The sequence below is a fragment of the Danio aesculapii genome, chromosome 17, assembly GCF_903798145.1.
Source record: "Danio aesculapii chromosome 17, fDanAes4.1, whole genome shotgun sequence".
Classification (NCBI taxonomy): domain Eukaryota; kingdom Metazoa; phylum Chordata; class Actinopteri; order Cypriniformes; family Danionidae; genus Danio; species Danio aesculapii.
The window spans coordinates 39,936,614-39,955,862 of record NC_079451.1 but is presented as its reverse complement, the minus strand read 5'-3'; positions in this window follow the sequence as shown (position 1 = coordinate 39,955,862).

The window sequence follows — 19,249 nt, the reverse complement described above, 5'->3', positions numbered from 1 at the left end:
TGTAAATAAATCACACACACATTATTCAATTAATACATATTTCTGTATTATTATCCACAGTCATATCCCCCTGCAGCCAAAGACCGGTTACTCACTGAAGCTAAGCAGGGCTGAGCCTAGTCAGTACCTGGATGGGAGACCACATGGGAAAACTAGGTTGCTGTTGGAAGTGATGTTTGAGAGGCCAGCAGGGGGCGCTCAACCTGTGGTCTGTATGAGTCCTAATGCCCATGTATAGTCAAGGGGACACTATGCTGTCAGTGAGCGCCATCTTTCGGATGAGACGATAAACCGAGGTCCTGGCTCTCTGTGGTCATTAAAAATCTCAGGGCATTTCTTGTAAAGAGTCCTGGCCAAATTCCCTCTATCAATCCTAACCCATCATAGCCTCTCAATCATCCCCATCCACCAAATTGCTTGTATTACTGTCTCTCCACTCCAGCAATAGCTGGTGTGTGGTGAGCGCACTGGCGCCGTTGTCCTATGGCTGCCGTTGCATCATCTGGTGCACACTGGTGGGGGTATGAAGAAACCCCCCACCTCCACCCTCATGATTGTGAAGCGCTTTGGGTGTATGGCCATAGGTGATAAATGCGCTATATAAATACACATACACATTACACATTTCCAAATTAATTTCTATAAAATTACTATAAAATTGAATAAATATATATTTACACACATTTAAATAACTTAATAAACAGACTCAATGGGCTTAAAAAATCCAAATCTAGTCATAACAGACTTTTGCAATGATATATAACATCATAAATGTCTTTACCCTTTAGATCAGTTGAATTTATTCTTGCTGAATATGAATATTCAGAAAAAATCTGACTGACCCCAAACTATTGAACAGTAATGTAAGCCATGCATGCTGCTGATGTTAGAAGCTCAAACAGCACAGCTCAATCTACAATGAACCGACAGTGGAAAAAGCACTTTGTAGCGAGACTCATTTGTGTCTCAGATTTCAAGTCTTGTTGCGTGTCCATAAGGCTGTTCAACCTTTTGATTCAGTGTCCAAATGCCGTCTCGGGCTCTCTATCCCATATGCACACCCTCCTCGTTTCATCTTTTTAAATGTCAAGTTTTGCATAAAGTCCAGAGTGATGGGCAAATTACCACAGCCGCTTTCAGAGCTCCAGAATATCTTATTGCGATATAATCTTTTTCAAATGTCTCCTCCTGCCAGCTTTTGCTTCTCTCTGTGGACGGGTCACATCAGAGGACTAAAGGATAAATTCTTGAATTGTTTCAAATTAGTTTGCTTTACTTTAAGGAATGGATTATTGCTTATAACTTTATTGCTGGTCACCATAAATATGCTCATCAACTCTTCTAAAAAAATTGTCATTTAACTCATGCTAGTACTCTTATACCACTTTTTCATCATTTAGTTTGTGTATTAGGCTCCATTAAATTCCTGGAAAACTGCTCAGATTATTCTAATATTCAAGTCTGAGGACCCAACTAGTTTTTCTAATTTCTGGCCAAATTCAATTCTCCCTACATTTTCTAAGTTATTTGAAAAAGCATTGTATAATCAGTTAATTGAGTATCTTGAAGACAATAATTTGCTTAGTGATAGCCAGCATGGCTTTAGACTATTGTGGTTAACCTTGTCAGCATTGCTTTTATTTACTGAACATATACGTACTGCACTAAATAAAGGTCATGTCACTGGAGCTGTATACATAGATTTTAGAAATCTTTGATAACTTTGATACAGTTAATCATACTATTCTTTTAAACAAATTGATCTCTTTTAATCTCTCTTTTTCTGCAATAGATATGTTTTCATCATATTTATCATATAGATCTCAGGGTGTTAAAATTGGCACAACAACATCGCAGGCATTAGGTTGTTCTATGGGGGTTCCACAGGGAAGTATTTTGGGACCTTTACTTTTCCTGATGTATATCAATGACCTCCCTCAGGTAATTAAACATTCAGATTCCTAATTGTACGCCGATGACACTACTTTTTGTGTCTGGATCAAGTACAGACACAATTAAAAATAAATTAAATACAGATCTTCAGCATTTACATCAATGGCTGCAAGACAATCATTTGACCATTAACGTTAAGAAAGCAGAATGTATGCACTTTTATTCACCTAGGCGAAAATTATCCATGTCCTATTCCATAATTTTCTCAAATCAAAAACTTTCCAGTGTATCCACATATCAATATTTGGGAATCAGTCTGGACTCTCACCTCACTTATTGCGACCATGTTCAAAATGTCAGTAAAAAGCTGAAATAAAAGCTATTTGTTTATGGGAAAATTAGGACAAATTTTGTCTTTTCCTGTTTCTGAGACTTACTGTTTGCCTGTTTGGTCTCTCACAACAAGTTATATCTTGGAGCCAATAGCTAGACTGTGCAGTAGGATCCACAATAGACTTTCTGGATGGACATGTCACTGTTTCATCAGTCTCTAATGCTTTATCATTTCAAAATTACATTATGAACACAGGGATTAAACTTTACTATCAAATTTTATATAGTGCTACCTCAGCAGCACAAGGACTGATCGTTCCACCAGATCTGCAACAAATGGCCATTTGCCATAACCGGCTTTTAAAAAACTGTTATGGACAGAGATCTTTCTTTTATGTATTTACAAAAGCCTGGTATGAGGTTATTGTTTGTACTGTTCTCATGTGCTGATGGATGAGATGGCAAGTGTGTCTGTATGTTTGTATGTTCTGCAGACCAGGAACCTGCTGTAAAACAGCATTCATGCTGAGTCAGACCTGATTATCTTTTAATCTTTTCCTGTTTAAAAAAATTATAAATGAATAAATTAATTAATAAAGGATTCTCACAAATGAAAATTCTGTTATTAATTATTAACTTTCATGTCAATCCAAATCCTCTGAGACCTTCGTTCATCTTCGGAACACAAATTAAGATATTTACAGGACAAATTAAGGTCCCGAGATCTCCCATGAAATTAAAATAAGGTTTTTTGATGTTAGTATAAGTATTGCTAGTTTTTAGGATATCTATAAGCTAGTGTGCTCCAAAACAGTGACAAAATTTGCATTAAGAAGATATAAAACTGATATAAACATGTGAGGCTTGCAGTTTATCACTTCTGCCTAAATGGATCAACGTTTTTTTTTTTCATGTCAGCTCATATTTCATCATGTTTCTCATCAAATCATGACCAATCAAATGCTCTCTAGTATCTGACATGCCCCATCCCCTTTAAGACGCTTCACATTTGATGTGCTTGAGCTCAAACACTCTCACTGTCAGAGCAATGATAAAACCAACCAATTTTATGAAAAGGGGAGGAGCTACACTATGTCCCACCCTCTCTTCGTGTTTTGGTTGAGATTACGTCGAACATCGAATAAAAATGCACATTTCCAAGCACTTCACGGGACCTTTAAAGCCCAAAAAAAGGAACCAAAAACATTGTCAAAACATTCCATGTGACTTCAGTCATTCAATTATAATCATTCGAAACTCCAAGAAGACCTTTGCCAAAAAAAACTGTAAATATGACTTTTTTCTTCCAAGAAAGTTTTATGTGAAGCATATTATTAGAGTCAGCAGCGCATCATGCAAACATCATAATGGCCAGAGTAAATATGCACCATCGTCTTATGCAGAAAACATAGGCGACAAAGTTGTTTTTACAATATTTTGGTGCACGAAATTGTTCCTGCAGCTTCATATGATGACAGTTGAGCAACTAAAATCCAATGAAATGTTTTGACAATGTTTCTGCTTCATTTTTAGACATTGAATGTCACTGGACAACTGATATCTACACTGTAAAAATGCTGGGTTCCACACAATCGATTTGTGTTAGGGCATTCATTAGTTTTTACACATTCAAGTGGATTGCACATTAAACAATTAAGTTGTACTCAAAAAATCTTAAGAATTGTGTTGTTTCTTTAATATATGATTCTGGACAACAGAATTGAGGATCCAATGGCGGCGTCTTTATTCAAAATAGAATGGTCAGGCAAGAAATGGTCAAACACAGGAGCAAACAGTATCATAAAGGGAAATCCAAAGGAGTAGTCAAAAGGAGGCAAAATATCGGTTCAGGCTGCTAACATTGACAAAAATCAATAAACTAGGCGAGGCTCTGGAAACACGGCAAGGAAAAACAAGGTATAGTAAACGCTTCGTAATATGTACAGATTACAAGACTCAGCACTGTGTGTGTGCAAGCGTGGTGTATACATAGTCCAGGATATTAGTCATTGATGAGTTACCAGCTGCATGTGTAATCAGTGTCAAACAGGAACCGGTGTGTGCGAGGTGCATGCTGGCAGTTGTAGTTTGTATATGTTGCGTGTGTGTAGTTCTCCAGCAATCTACAGTAGGTAAATTGCTGGTGAGAGTTTGAACAAACAGCAAATGTCATTTTTTTTTGTGTACACTGTAAAATAATGTGGGGTTCCACACAATCCCTTCATGTCATCCTAACGCAACTCGATTAAGTTAACGGTTTTTACAATTTTAAGTTGATTGAACATAAAATAATTAGTCACAAAAAAACCCTAAAGAGTTGTGTTGTTTCAGCTCATTTTAAATAAGTAGTTTGGAGGGTTAGACAGCTATTGGATTTCATCTAAAATGTTTTCATTTGCGCTTGACGATGAACAAAGACTCAGGGGATTGATTAGTGTGTAATTAATAATATATATATATATATATATATATATATATATATATATATATATATATATATATATATATATTTTTTTTTACGAACTAATTCTTTAATAGTGTAATTGATTTACTTATAAATGTTGTTTGTTATGCTGCTTGTATTAGTATTGTAATGGTACGTGAAAAACTACTGTATACCTTTACCAAGGCTTTAGAAGACTTGGATTAAAGTGCATGAGTGGACAACATTTATACATTCATTATCTACTTTTATAGTGCTTTGCATTCTTATACAAGCTCTGATTATAGTATGAATAAGATAGACCAGCACATCATTTAACATTTGTTTTGTTTGGCTGAAGAATAAAGAAAAGCATTTTGAGTGCACTTTCACTTTAAGATGTCTTAAGAGGATCATATAGATTACGACCTCTGCCATTTGAGAGTGCTGAATGTCTCTTTGAATTGTCCATTTGGCTTACAGTGTGTGTGTTTGTATGAGTGTGTATGTGTGTGTGTGTAAACTCACTTGACTATGAGGGGTCATGGAGGTCAGATCCATAGTACTTTTGTATTTGTTCATATATGGTGTGTTTTCTTGTGTGGGTGTTTGTTTGTTGTTTCGGTGAATGATTTCTTCAGCGAGTGAATCTTTAAGGTTAAAGGTCCTCAAGGAGCTTTTAAAGGTCTATCATGGCAGCCAATGGCAGTTCATTGATTTGTCTAATGCTTGGTTCACTTGTAGGACACAGATGTGAGGGTACATTTTCTACAACACAAGGTCACAACACTGATGTTATACGCTGAAAATGAAGCATTAAAGGAAAGAAGAAAGAAAATCACTAATAAAATCTCCTTATCACTTTTTTCTAGACCCTGTTTCCATGTTTTATTAAGATGCTTTTTCACTGATGGGATTACAAGTGGTCTGTTGAGATGCATTACTGTTTCCATCTATTATTTTATGCATCCAAATGCTTCTCTTATGAGCACTTGAGTTTCGATTTTGTTGAGATGTTGCTCTACAATTTTGTGGGAGAATTCAGTGTGATATGTTACATAGCTTGTGAAAAAATTAAAAGGATGTAGAAGGTGACTAGAGTTTTGTTCATGATTCATATCCTTTGGAACAACACACACAGTGAGGTATTGATTCAATTCAATTCAAGTTTATTTGTATAGCGCTTTCTACAATAATTATTGTTTCACAGCAGCTTTACAAAAGGTGCACATTATTACTTTGCAATCAAATATAATGTATAAAGACATAGTTAAGCAGCAATTTGATTGCTTATAGCTGATGTCTATGTGTAGGCTTAATTCTATTTGTGTCTATTACACTTAAGTCTATTTGTGCATTAAGTGTATGTGTTATCCTCGAAGTCCTCGATGGTTGACATCATCTCTTTGTGTGCGTTGTCCTTGAGGTCCTTGATGGTTGGCATCATCTCTTCGTATGTGTTGTCTTTGAGGTCCTCATTATTTTTTGTCAAAATTAACTTTTACCCAAATTTACGTTTTTTGTGTGTGTGTGGGTCCACATTGCACTTAACAACTTTTCTTATGTCTCTTATTTCAGTTTTTAAAGATTCCCCGAACTTTTAACATACATTTCCAGATTGTACTCCATGTGTCATTCTGCCAAGCTGATGTTGGAACACCTAACTACAAAGTACTTAACCGTATCTAGTTAGTTCAGACTTAAAACCAATAAAAAAAAGTCAATTTCATTGTCCTGCTGCAAGAAAAACCATGGCTGCAGAATGTCACTCCCACAGATGTCTTTTGAAACAAGGATACATTCATTAGGAAGGGTAATTAAGCTAACAGTGGGAGATTCATTCAGGTTTCCGTCCTCTGATGTGTCTGTAATGAGGGAGAGTAGGAACGTGCCATGTCCTGTGGCTGGCATTCACACGTCCACCGCCAGATTGGGCTCCTATGATGTTCTGCTTTGTCCTGAGTGATATGAATGGCAGCCTCTGTTGGGCTTTGTATAACTCTACATTAAGGCTACATTCAGACGAAGCTAGAGTTTTCTCTAACTGATATTTTTTGTGCGTACACACAGAACAATTTAAACAGACTACAAACTATGTAGTATACATGTCAGACCAGTATGTGGTGCTGTAATTCCCACACAGAAATTCTCAAAAAAAAATGTAAGAATGGGATATGTTGAACTCCGTAGTGCAATTCACAATGAAAACAATCACTTCCATATTGAAGTGTCATTCCAAACTGAAGTGCTCAAAACTGGCCACTTCAAAGGGGTCTTTCCGAGTGAAGTATTCTGAAGAGTACAACCAGGGCTTAATTTGTGCCAGAACAAGTCGGATCTGACACGTCTGAAATCTGATCTGACACCTCATTTTACCGATCTCCCTCCTCACATGCATCCCCTCCCCCTCCACCCCGCTCTTCACTTTCTTTCTTATGCAACTCCCCAACCCTCTTCACTTTCTTCCATGAAGCCACCCCCCCCTAGCCCACTCTTCACTTTTGTCTGCGACACCTCTCTCTCCTCTGGTAACATTCCGGATCTGTTACCTCGATCTGTTCCAAGAGCTTGCATTTTACAAATTAAGCACTGGGTACAACTGATGGCCACTTCAAGCCCCCATGATCCTTTGCGGAAGAAAGTTGTTTGGTGTGTAAAAGTACATCTTATTCGGAAGGATCTCGAGCTAGGGGATTAATCGCATTGAAATAGCAAATGCGATTGTCATGCACATCTTTTCAAGGAAGCACGGTGTGATTTGATAGAAATGTCCTCCAAAGGTCAGAGGGTGCTCTTATGGAAACTAGGGGTTGTAGGATTTTAGATTTTTGGGAGTCAACTTTTATGTTAATTAAAGTTTAGTCGACGTCAACTAGTCGCTTCATGTTATAATTATATTAACAATAATAATAATAATTCCTTTTATATATCGCTTTTCTGGACACTCAAAGCGCTTTACACATTGGAAGAATCTCCTCATCCACTACCAGTGTGCAGCATCCACCTGGAGGACGGGACTGCAGCCATATTGCGCCAGACCGCACACCACACACCAGCTGGTTGGTGGAGAGGAGACAAGAGTGATGAAGCCAATTATGATATGGGGATGATTAGGAGGCCTTGATGGACAGAGGCCAGTGGGGAAATTTAGCTAGGATGCCGGGCATAAAACCCTACTCTTTTTTTGAAGGACATCCTGGGATTTTTAATGACCACAGAGAGTCAGGACCTCGGTTTAATGTCTCATCCGAAAGATGGAAAAGTTATTCATTACATAACGCACGAAACGCACTGATATGACGCACCGATATGATGATATGACTCGCGCTAGAAAGGAGCTCAAAATCCTGATCAAGTCAGGCATTTTTCGCGGTTACTGGCTCATCTTGGTTAACAGACGTCTCCACGTCGATTAATTGACTAGTCGGTGCAACCCCTAGTGGAAACCTATAACCCTTCCAAATACACACGAAGAAACCCAGGAAATCACCTGAGGAAAAGAGTGGTTGCTGAATAAACAAGATTTATCTGTTTTTATTGATTTAGTCCAGGGGTGCCCAAACTCAGTCCTGGAGGGCCGGTGTCCTGCAGATTTTAGCTCCAACTTGCCTCAACACACCTGCACGGATGTTTCTAGAAAAGCTAGTACGAGCTTGATTAGCTAGCCCAGGTGCATTTTATTTTGGTTAGAACTAAATTTTGCTGGACACTGGCCCCCCAGGACTGAATTTGAGCACCCCTGATTTAGCTTGACTAATAAATACATTAATATGGAATCATCCAACAGAAGGCTTTATTTCAAACACCGTATGAGCTAGATTTAGAGTAAAAACATGTTGTTATTATATGTTGTAATTTCACGTGCAGCGTTTACTATAGCCATACTTCATTCAGAAGTCATTTGAAATCAAATTCAAATTTAAACAGAATTTTTTTTAATTATAATTTTTTTTTTTTGCGTAGCTTATTTGTGTACTATGAATCTGTGTAGTAAACCCTGCTCCATTTAAACGCACAAGCTGGAGCTTTACTGGTTTTACTGACAATATGTGCATGAAAATCACCTTGATTAAATCACCCAGCTCTAGAAGGATCCCTATGTTTAGTGTGGTCTACAGTGGTAGCATCTTTAAACTATTTAAAGAGTCAATTACTTTCTTGTTTTAGGAATTAAAATCAAACTGTTTTTGTATAATCCATTTTATCTTTTATGCTCTCTTTTACATTGTTTGTATCTTCTCTGTAAAGCACTTTGTGTGGCCTTGCTGCCATTTGGAAACGTGTTATATAAATAAATCGAGCTTGAACTCGATCTTGAACTATGTCCTAATGCCTTCGAAATTGTCACTCAGGGGCGTAAATCCTTCTAAGGAATTAGGGTATGGGGTGAGCCCTTCCAAACTGAATGTAGTGGTTAAGGTGTCTATAAAGTGACAAGTTGTGAGCTAATTACATTTTAGGATCCCATTTTAAAAGTGCCAGTTATGGGCCTGATCAAACTGAGCACACTGTTTGGTTCTGAAAATGTGAGGTGCATCACGTTGCCTTTTTCAGACTTTAGAATAGAGCAGTGTGCTGTGCTTTTTATGTTGCAAGCCAACCACTATATCAATGATCTTGGGGCTGGAGCGCATGACGTCAGGCATTTTCTTACACACAGTTTTTTTTTTAACTGCAGGGGTAACCCAGGGCACATAAACAATGCTCAATTGCTCGCTGCCAATAGAACTCAATTTTAAAAAGCCCAAAAAATCCATTCTGTGTAATTAGGGCCGTTGTTTAATTTGACCTGGATCTTGCCAGATCCTGTTCCGGAAAATTTCAGATGTGTGTTTGTGTTCTTTGATTTATTTTAATGGATCCAGCATTAACTTGTGTTTGTGTGTGGGTGTTTGTGGAAGAGAGAGAGAATGTGAATAAGTGCAAGCTGGTGCAAGTGAAGGCTGTGTGGATTGTGTGCGCACACATACACATGACGGTAGTCACCATGTGAAAGTTAAAGCAGAAGTCACATTTGACTATTTGCCCCCAACAATAGCTTTCTTATGATTACAGTCACATTCATTAGTTGGTGATTATTGTTTCGCGTGCAGTGAGCAGCGAAAATAAATAATGGCACAGTGGCCAACCTAAATAATATTTCGATTTTCAAAACGGCAAAGATGCAGTCAAGCATATTTTCATATTTTAAAACCACAAGTGAATCTGATAATGAGCCTGATCAAAAGAGATCTTGAGAAGATGAAACTGCGCGAATGGGTCAGGATAACGGGAAACAGAAGCAAAGCAATCTCAAATCAGCCAAAGAACTTATCAGAAGCGCTAACTGTGGGCTCTTCTTGAAGATTAGTCATTTAATTATTCTTTTTTCACAGTGAACTGAATAGTGATGGGTCATAAGATTTATGTATGCAGCTACATGTTTTTATTTTCTATGACTGACCTATAAAGGTTTATGGAACAAAATAGTTAAAGACCGTTCAGAAATGTGATGCTCTTTTTGTTGCTCTGTCACCATTTAATGACGTCATGTTCTTGGAAAACAGAAATTGTGTGGTGAACTTTCATTTTGTGGTTGTGTTCCGAATTATTCAGTTAGAAATTAAGCACGGATTAGGGCCTTATTCTCTCAAAACTGTCTAGATTTTTTGTATCTTCAGCTAACTGCATCTCCATGTAGATGGAGTTTTAGTTGAAAATAAAGATCCCACCTTTAGTTTTTTGTAGGTCCTTGTTTTTATCCTATACATTTAAAAGCAAACTAGAATATGTTGGCAGCTATATAAGAATAGCACATCTTTTTTTTTTCATTTTGGGTTATTGTTTTTTTTTTTTTCTATCATTGCTATTTTTCACCCTCATCCAGGGGCAGGGCAATAAGGATCTCTCAGTCAAGGCTGCCGAGTGAAAATATTGCGGAGGAGAGAGTAGTAACGATTTCAATAAGGCCTATCATCTCTCATTCCCAGTGTGGCTGAACTCCGAATGGGAACAGCTCTCAGGGGAATGGATATTAGAAAAGATGTGTCAAGGTCTCCTCCGCTGGTTCTCGCTGGCTCTGGAGCAAAGGGTGCCGGAGAGAATAGAGGGTTCGGTTGGGGAATTGTGTGCAACCTTTCCTGGCTTTAAAACAATCAGAGGCTATATCCATCTAGGCGGGCTATAATAATCAGTTTCAGCTCTGAAATGACTCCATCATTGGCGAATATGGCTTGAAATGGCGGTAACACAGTTTAGCTAATCTACGACATTTGTATCTGGGAATGTCTAGAGGTTTGTGGACTGGATTGTGGCTAGGTTTCTTTGCTTTTGCACATGACAAATTTGCCAGTGGTTTTTCTTTCTTGTTGGATTTTTAAGGAGTTTAAAACTCAAATTTTTGGAGTTTAAAACTCTATTGTTTCATGTATATATACATGAATTTTTTGCATATCACATATTGCTTAAAAATGTATAGCCTGTAAATTTTATTATTTATTTATCTATAAAAATAAATGTAGGCAGCACAGTGGCTCAGTGGTTATCACTGTTGCCTCATAGCAAGAAGGTCGCTGGTTTGAGGCCCGGCTGGACCAGTTGGCATTTCTGTGTGGAGTTCGTATGTTCTCCCGTGTTCATGTGGGTTTCCGACATGCTTTATGGATGAATTGGATGAACTAAATTGGCCATAGTGTGTGAATGCGAGAAAATGGAAAAATGTTTCTCAGTACTGGGTTGCCGCTGGAAGGACATCCGCTGCGTAAAACATATGCTGGAATAGCTGCCGGTTCATTCCGCTGTGGTGACCTCTGAAATAGAGGAAAGTGAATAAATGAATGAAATGTTTGTTTGTACACTTTATTGTCCCTCAAAGGGAAATTTTCTGTGGACCCACAGAGCACTTCAGCAAGTTCTGACACAATAAAAATGATAAAAAACAAACAAACATGCAAAAGAATTACATAGATGAGGAAAAACATATGCACACTATTGATCAGTGTTCAACAGTCTGATTGACATTGGGAGTTCATAGGTCTGTTCCGCTTCCAGCTGAAGGTACTGTATCTTCTAGGTAAGAGATCATAACATGGGAAGAGTGCATGAGATGGATTGTTCAGAGTTGTTTTCACTTCATTCAGAGTGCTTTGCTCGTAGAGTGTTTGAATACTGGTAAAGGTTTCTGATCCTATTAGTCTCAATGCAATTCTGATAACGTTAAAGATTTTTGATTTCAGATTTACAGAAATATTACTATATGTCGTAGATAGACCATATCAGATGACACTCTCAAATACAGCCTGATAAAGTAAGTACATGATTTTATGGTCAACACCATAGAACCATAACCTTTGTAGAAAATAAAGTATTTGGTGAAGCTTTCAAATCCAATTTATGTGAGTGTCCCATGTAAGAGACCCAGTGATGCCGTGTAGGAGCAGGCCTTGATAATGTCTCTGGGGGCCCCCTAAATGTATGGGCCCATAGAATCGTCCTAACTAGTTTATTCTAGTTTATTTGATCTTAAAGATCTGAGTAATCTATTAGGTTTGTATTCAGTGAGCAAATCTGTAATGTATTGTGGTCCTAGGCCATTTAGTGATTTCTAGACAAGTAGTAATACCTTAAAATCTATGCTGAATGTAACTGGGAGCTAGTGTAGAGACCTGAGGACAGGTGTGATGTGCTCTGATTTCCTGGTTCTGGTCAGAATCCTGTTCTGGATGAACTGCAACTGTCTAATTGCTTTTTTGGGAAGGCCAGTGAGGAGGCCGTTACAGTAATCCACCCTGCTGCTGATGAAAGCATGAACAAGTTTTCACTGGAAACAAAAGATCTAATTCTTGCAATGTTTTTATGACTATTGAAACTCAGATCTGACTTCAGAGTCACACCAAGATTCTTGACCTTATTTTTTGTTGTTTGACCTTTAGAGCCAAGGTATGCATTCACCTTGAAAACCTCATCTCTGTTCCCAAATGCAATGACTTCAGTTTTCTCTTTGTTTAACTGAAGAAGGTTTTGGCACATCCAACTGTTAATTTCATCAATGCAGGTGGCAGGGGTGGCACTGTGGCCTCACAGCAAGAAGATTGCTGGTTCGTATCCCGTCTGGGCTAGTTGGCATTTCTGTGTGAAGTGTGCCCGTGCTTCTCCCCGTGCTTGCGTGGGCTTCTTCCGGGTTTCCCCCACAGTCCAATGATATGCGCTGTAGGTAAATTTGATGAACTAAATTGACCAAAAATATAAAATGAGTGTGTAAGGGTGTTTCCCAGTACTGGGTTGCAGCTGGAAGGGCATCTGCTGTGTAAAACCTATGCTGGATAAGTTGGCTGTTTATTCTGCTGTGGCAACCTGAATGAATTAATATGTGCATGCCAGGCCAGTAGGTGGCGATTTGACTTTGTAAGAAACACTTTGTCTGTGCATATACAGTCTTGTAGTCCAACATTATTGTTTTGGTTGTAAAGGTAACACACAAGAACAGTACTGCTAAACATGCACTTTAAAACCTGTCCTAAAAGGTGTGCATTTTCAGGCCTCAAATGCTGTTGTTGTTTAAACAAATGGCCAAAACTTTTTTTTAAAAGTAAGAAACTCTCGTATAAGGCAGTTCATTCAAATTTAAATGAGTAAGAGCGCTAAATTTGTACATTGATAAGAACTGTCAGTTCACATGCCTTGCCCTCACTCTGTCTGTAACCACTAATTTGCTGTGTTATGTGGTTTATGCTGAGATAGCCAATATAAATGTATGTCACCTGACCTTTTTATCCCACAGACTGAACTCTGATAGCTCTGGGAACGGGAATTTTGATGACATGCATATTTGAATGGTAATTGTTTGTCAGGCAGAACATTTGCATGACTCATTTGTGATAAAACTGCATTTGATTGGCAATTAATTTACAGGAATGATGGAAATGCATCCTAATTTTTCATTCATATTCATATACTGTGTAGGTCAAGTACACCCTGTATTTATAGTGGCGTGGAGAGAATATGGAAAATCAGGCATAATCAAGACATGCCGTTTGTGTAATGTGTAATTTGGTCTTTCTTTAATTAACAGTATCATAACATCAAATGGTTAAAGTGGTCCCCTGCATGTTTATCCGGTTATCACCTGATGCAAATAAATAAATGAATAAATACATACATACATACATACATACATACATACATACATACATACATAAATGATAATAATAAATAAATGATAAAAATAAATAATAACATAAATAATAAAAACATAAATAAATACATTATAATAAATAAATTATAATAAAAGTAAATAAATGAATAATAAAATACATAAATAATAAATAAATAATTCTAAAAACAACAATAATAAATAATAACAGTTGTAATAATAATAATAATAATAATAATAATAAATAAATAATAAAAAGTAATAAATAAATAAATAAATAAATAATAAAACAATTAACAAATAAATAATAAAAACAATACATAAATAAATAAATAAATAACTAATAAAAACAACAAATAAATAAAGAAATTATAATAAAAGAAAATAGATAAATAACACAAGTTATGAACAGTAATAAAAATAAATAAATAAATAAATAAATAAATAATAAACAAAATAAATAATAATAATAATAATAAAAAATAAATAATAAATAAATATTAATAATTAGATAATTAAATAATAAAAAACTAAAAATAAATTAAATAAATACAGACCTTGTGATAAATGTTTTAAAATAAAATCAAAATATTAGATGAAGAAAAATTTGAAGAAAACTTAAAAAAAACACTGAACTTTACCATGTTAAAAAAAGAGTAAATTATTGCCAAAAGTACTAAAACAAATTTAGAAATGAAATAATAATCAATACTATTCAAATAAAAGCTATTTCACGGTTTAATTATTTTATTTTTTTTTAATAAAATATACAAAAATGAATAGCAGGCTATCCAAGTAATAATAAAATAACGTATTTTGTACACAAGCTTAGTAGAGATTTACATTCAAAAACCCTATACTCCTTAAACATGTCAAAAGCAGCACTTACTGTGGAACAATTTTCACACTGACTTTTGGTCCAAATCCTTTTTGTCAACTCAACAATAAAACTAATTAAATTACCCCTTCGACCTGCTGTTTATCAAAAGCAGGAGGTAATACAGCAGGGGGATTTCTCCTGGGTATAGTGCAATACTAAGGCTAAAATTACCTCTAGCTCATAAAAATGTTGAAATTACATTCCTATGTAAAAAGAGATTGGGAATCAGAGGGGTAGTTTGTGAACTGCAGCTTACAAATGCTAACTGCTATGGTAATACTTTGACCAATTGTTTTTGTGGCGTTCGGCATTATACAGGCCACACAGGTATTTAGAAAGCATTTGAGGTCAGCAGAATTCGGTAATTACCTAGATGCTAACTTATTAGCATACTAGCTCATGTAAAATACTAGTGTGGCTCTGTAAACAAACCAATGGCATAAGCGCAAAGAACTAGAAAGTGCTAGTTCAGAAATATCTCTGTTTCTGTGTAATGTTTATGCTGCCAAATGGCTGAACATAAACCTTAAAATTACATTTAACCAATTGTTTAAGAATTCCTGTTTGGGCTTCTAATAACTTTCCTTCATTGTCGTAGACCTCTTTCAGCACAATTTTGAATATCTTAATCTATTTGTCTATTACTATTATTTTGTTTATTTATTTTTAATGAGTATATATATATATATATATATATATATATATATATATATATATATATATATATATATATATATATATATATATGTATATGTATATGTATATGTATATGTATATGTATATATATATGTATATATATATATATATATATATGTATATGTATATGTATATTTATGTATATATATATATATATATATATATATATATATATATATATATATATATATATATATATATATATATATATAATTTTTAATTTGTTTAGTATGTCTTTGTCATTTATTCTTCAGTTTTTCTTTTTTATTGTCACTGTTGTTGTTGTTGGCATTATTATTAATATAATTATTTAATAACCTTTATCTTGGCTATTACATGTATTTCTATGCACACTGCTGTATGCTGATCATATACGGCATGTTTTTTTCTGTGTTCACGTAATTCAAAATAAAAGAAAAATTTGATGGAAAACAAAAAAGGCATTTAATTAGGTTTTTGGAAACCTGAAATTTTAGATTATTATAAGTTCACCCCAAAATCTCCTGTCATTCATTTATTGAGGTTATTGTACATCCAACATAGGCTCATTCTGAAAATGTAGCCCAATATATATTTCTGGAGAGTGCAAATTATGTAGCCAGAGCTGTAGCTGAATTTCATCTTTTAAACGAACGATACAGGGCAGTATGATATCGTTGCTTTTCGCACTTACCAGCTGATCGCTTACCTCCTTATAGATGGCTTTTCTGCTGTTACCAGTTTGTCCAGTGGCTTGCCATGTACGTCAGTGGACTTGAGACGCAGAGCAGAGATGACCGCGACAACAGGGTTCGAGTCTGGCAAAGAACAGTTCCAGAAAGCGGGTAAGAAAAAAACAGAAGCTAAAAATAAAAAAAACAATTAAATAACAGGGTGATAATGTAGTAAAATCTGAAAACGTGGTAAAAATCCGGGAAGGGCTTTTCTTTTTCTGGATTGCTTTCGAAAACTGTCGGTTGGGTTTAGAGAAGTGGGTGGGCGGGTCAATCAGGGCTTTTGAAAACACTATTGGTTGGGTTTAGGGAAGGAGGAGGGTTGGTCAGTCCATCGATCAGTCAGTCAGTTGGCAGCGGCCTCTGCTGGGCTTACGGGAGAACAGCAGGTGCGAATGGCACTTGTGAGAGAAATTTAAGATCTTGAAAAGCGTTCACAGCAGCCTCTGGTGAATTAGCAAAAACAAAAACTGCAAAAAAACTACCTCCTGGGACATATTGGCGCTCTCCAGAAGTGTTTATAGGGGTACGTAATCAGAATGAGCCTGGGTTGTGTACATCTGTAAAATGAGAAAATAAAATCTTTAGAACACGAATGAAGATACTTGTAATCAAATCTGAGATAAATCTTAATGCCTATGCTGTACATTAGGGCTAAATAGATTCATATGTTCAATGCAATTTGATTCTTATTCACAAGCTTACACTTTGATTCAATTCTTGATTCGGTTCCTCATTCAGTAAATACAGATTCAGCGCAAATGCAACTAATGTTTTTAAAAATAAACAGTGAACATTACTTTAAATTTTTTAAATGCTTTTTATTAGAGTGTAAAATCCGGAATTTGTAATAAAAAAAGATTCCTGGCTTTTCAAACTTGATATTGAAATGTAATAATGACATAAAAAAGAAAGATCAATTAGGAAAAAATAAAGTCTTTAAAGAAATTGATTTAATGAGTAACTCAAGTGAATAAATCTTACATTTATTAATTCATTTTGTAAAAAAAACAAACAAAAAAAAGATTTTTTTTCCAGCATAAATTTAGAAAAACATGAGTGGGTAAATGATAATTGATGACTGATAAAGTTTCATTTTAGATGAACCATCTGTTTAATGTTTTTAATTTGTCTTTTAATGTCACTATTCTCATATGCATGAGAGAATTAAGTTTGTTATATTGACTGTTAAAAGTTTACTTTGTGTTACTTGTGTTAATTCCTATAGTAAAAAGTATGCAATTGATTTCTGTTTTTGGCTCAGAAAAATATACAGAGAAATATCTTGATGTATATTTAAAAAAATTGTATACAGTTGAAGTGAAATTATTCTCCATCCTGTTATTTTTCCTAAATGATGTTTAACAGAGCAAGGAGTTTTTCACAGCAGTATTTCCTATAATATTTTTTCTTCTGGAGAAAGTTTATTTGTTTTATTTTGGCTAGAATAAAAGCAGTTTTAATTGTTTTAAAACCACTTTAAGGTCAATATTATTAGCCCCCTTAAGCAATATTTTTTCTCTAGAAACATCTAATGTAGAGAGTTTTGTATAAACCTTTTTTAATATAAAATTAATATATATTTTTTCTAAAAACTATTTTAATGAACCAATTTCATTCATTCATTTATTTTCTTTACGGCTTAGTCCCTTTATTAATCTGGGGTTGCAACAGCGGAATGCACCGCCAACTTATCCAGCATATGTTTTACGCAGCGAATGCCCTTTCATCACTAGAAAAAAATACCCAGTTTGATATTGCAAATGAATCCATTTGTCTACGTTTATAGTCTTGTTTTAATAGATAAATAAATGAATATACTGTGCTACTGTATGTGAAATTTGAAAAATATTTAGAGTTAAGTACTGAGTAAATATAGTCTATTTTAATTAAAAGTAAAATCGGACTTTCCAGCATATTACATCTAACCATGTGTCTGTTACAACTTGCACCGCCAATGGGATAAATAATAACATTTTTACTCATAGCACCTTTGGTAGTACTGCACAGGCTCGACAATCATCCAATCAGTGCTCATTTGTAGAAGAGGCTTGTGTGTTGTTTGTAAAAAAAGATGTGGTCAGTCAAACCCAATTACTTTATTCATTATTTGCCCAAAACCAAAAAGGGTTTTGTGCCTCGCTCTCCCCTAACCCCTGCCCCCTCTTTATAAACCCCCTGCAAACTCTCTACAAACCATCAGTATATAATGACTTTCCTAATTACCCTAACTTGCCTAATTAACCTAGTTAAGCCTTTCTGATTAAGAAATCAATTATCAGAAATTATTATAACTATTATGTTTAGAAGTGTGTTGAAAAAACTTCTTTCCATTAAACAGAATTGTGGAAAATATATACAGGGGCTAATAATTCAAGAGGGCTAATAATTCTGAATTCAACTGTATATATTTTATAATGCATATAAAAAGGGTTGTAATGCCTGAAACCCCTTTTCGTCACCCATAACTCTCCTGTTTTTGCATTTAGGAGACAAAAATAACGTACACTCAAGGGTCCAGAAGTGACTAAATCAAGGTCTTTGAAGGATAAAAACCAAGAGGTCTAATTTACCTGCTGAAATCGATCCATTATAAACTCCATTCATTGAGTGCACAGCCCAGTAAGTCCATTTCATGCTTTTAAGAGCTCTTTATTTTGAAAAAATGCATGTTGCCTCTACTATGATAACACTTTTGCAGTTCATTCGAAATACATGGCTTCTTTTGAATAGCCAAAATTCGACCTCTGAAATTTGCAATACTGAAAAAACGCACCTGCTTTCCTCTCGTTTGAACTTCAGAGATGAATTCTCACCCGTGTCCTTTAAACTCCAGGGGTCACTGTTGCTCTTTATTGTGTTTTTCCCCATCTAGCGGTTGAGAGCATGAAATATTCATCGCACTCAGCCAGGGCAGACAATTTGATTCATTTCTAAAGTAGCATTGTAAAATATAATAACAATGAAGTCTGTTTTGCACAATCCGACCTTTTTAGTACAGTAGATAAAGAAGGTCAGAGGTAAATAATGAGGTAAAGAAACAAAATGGCTGGTCAGCAAACCTCTCTGTCTATCTGTCTCAGTAACAAGAAGAACTGGGAAATATAATCTAAAGGGAGCGCTTGTTTCCTTAAGAGAGTTCAGGGTTAAAATTAGTAACTGTGTCTGTGTTGGGTTGCCAT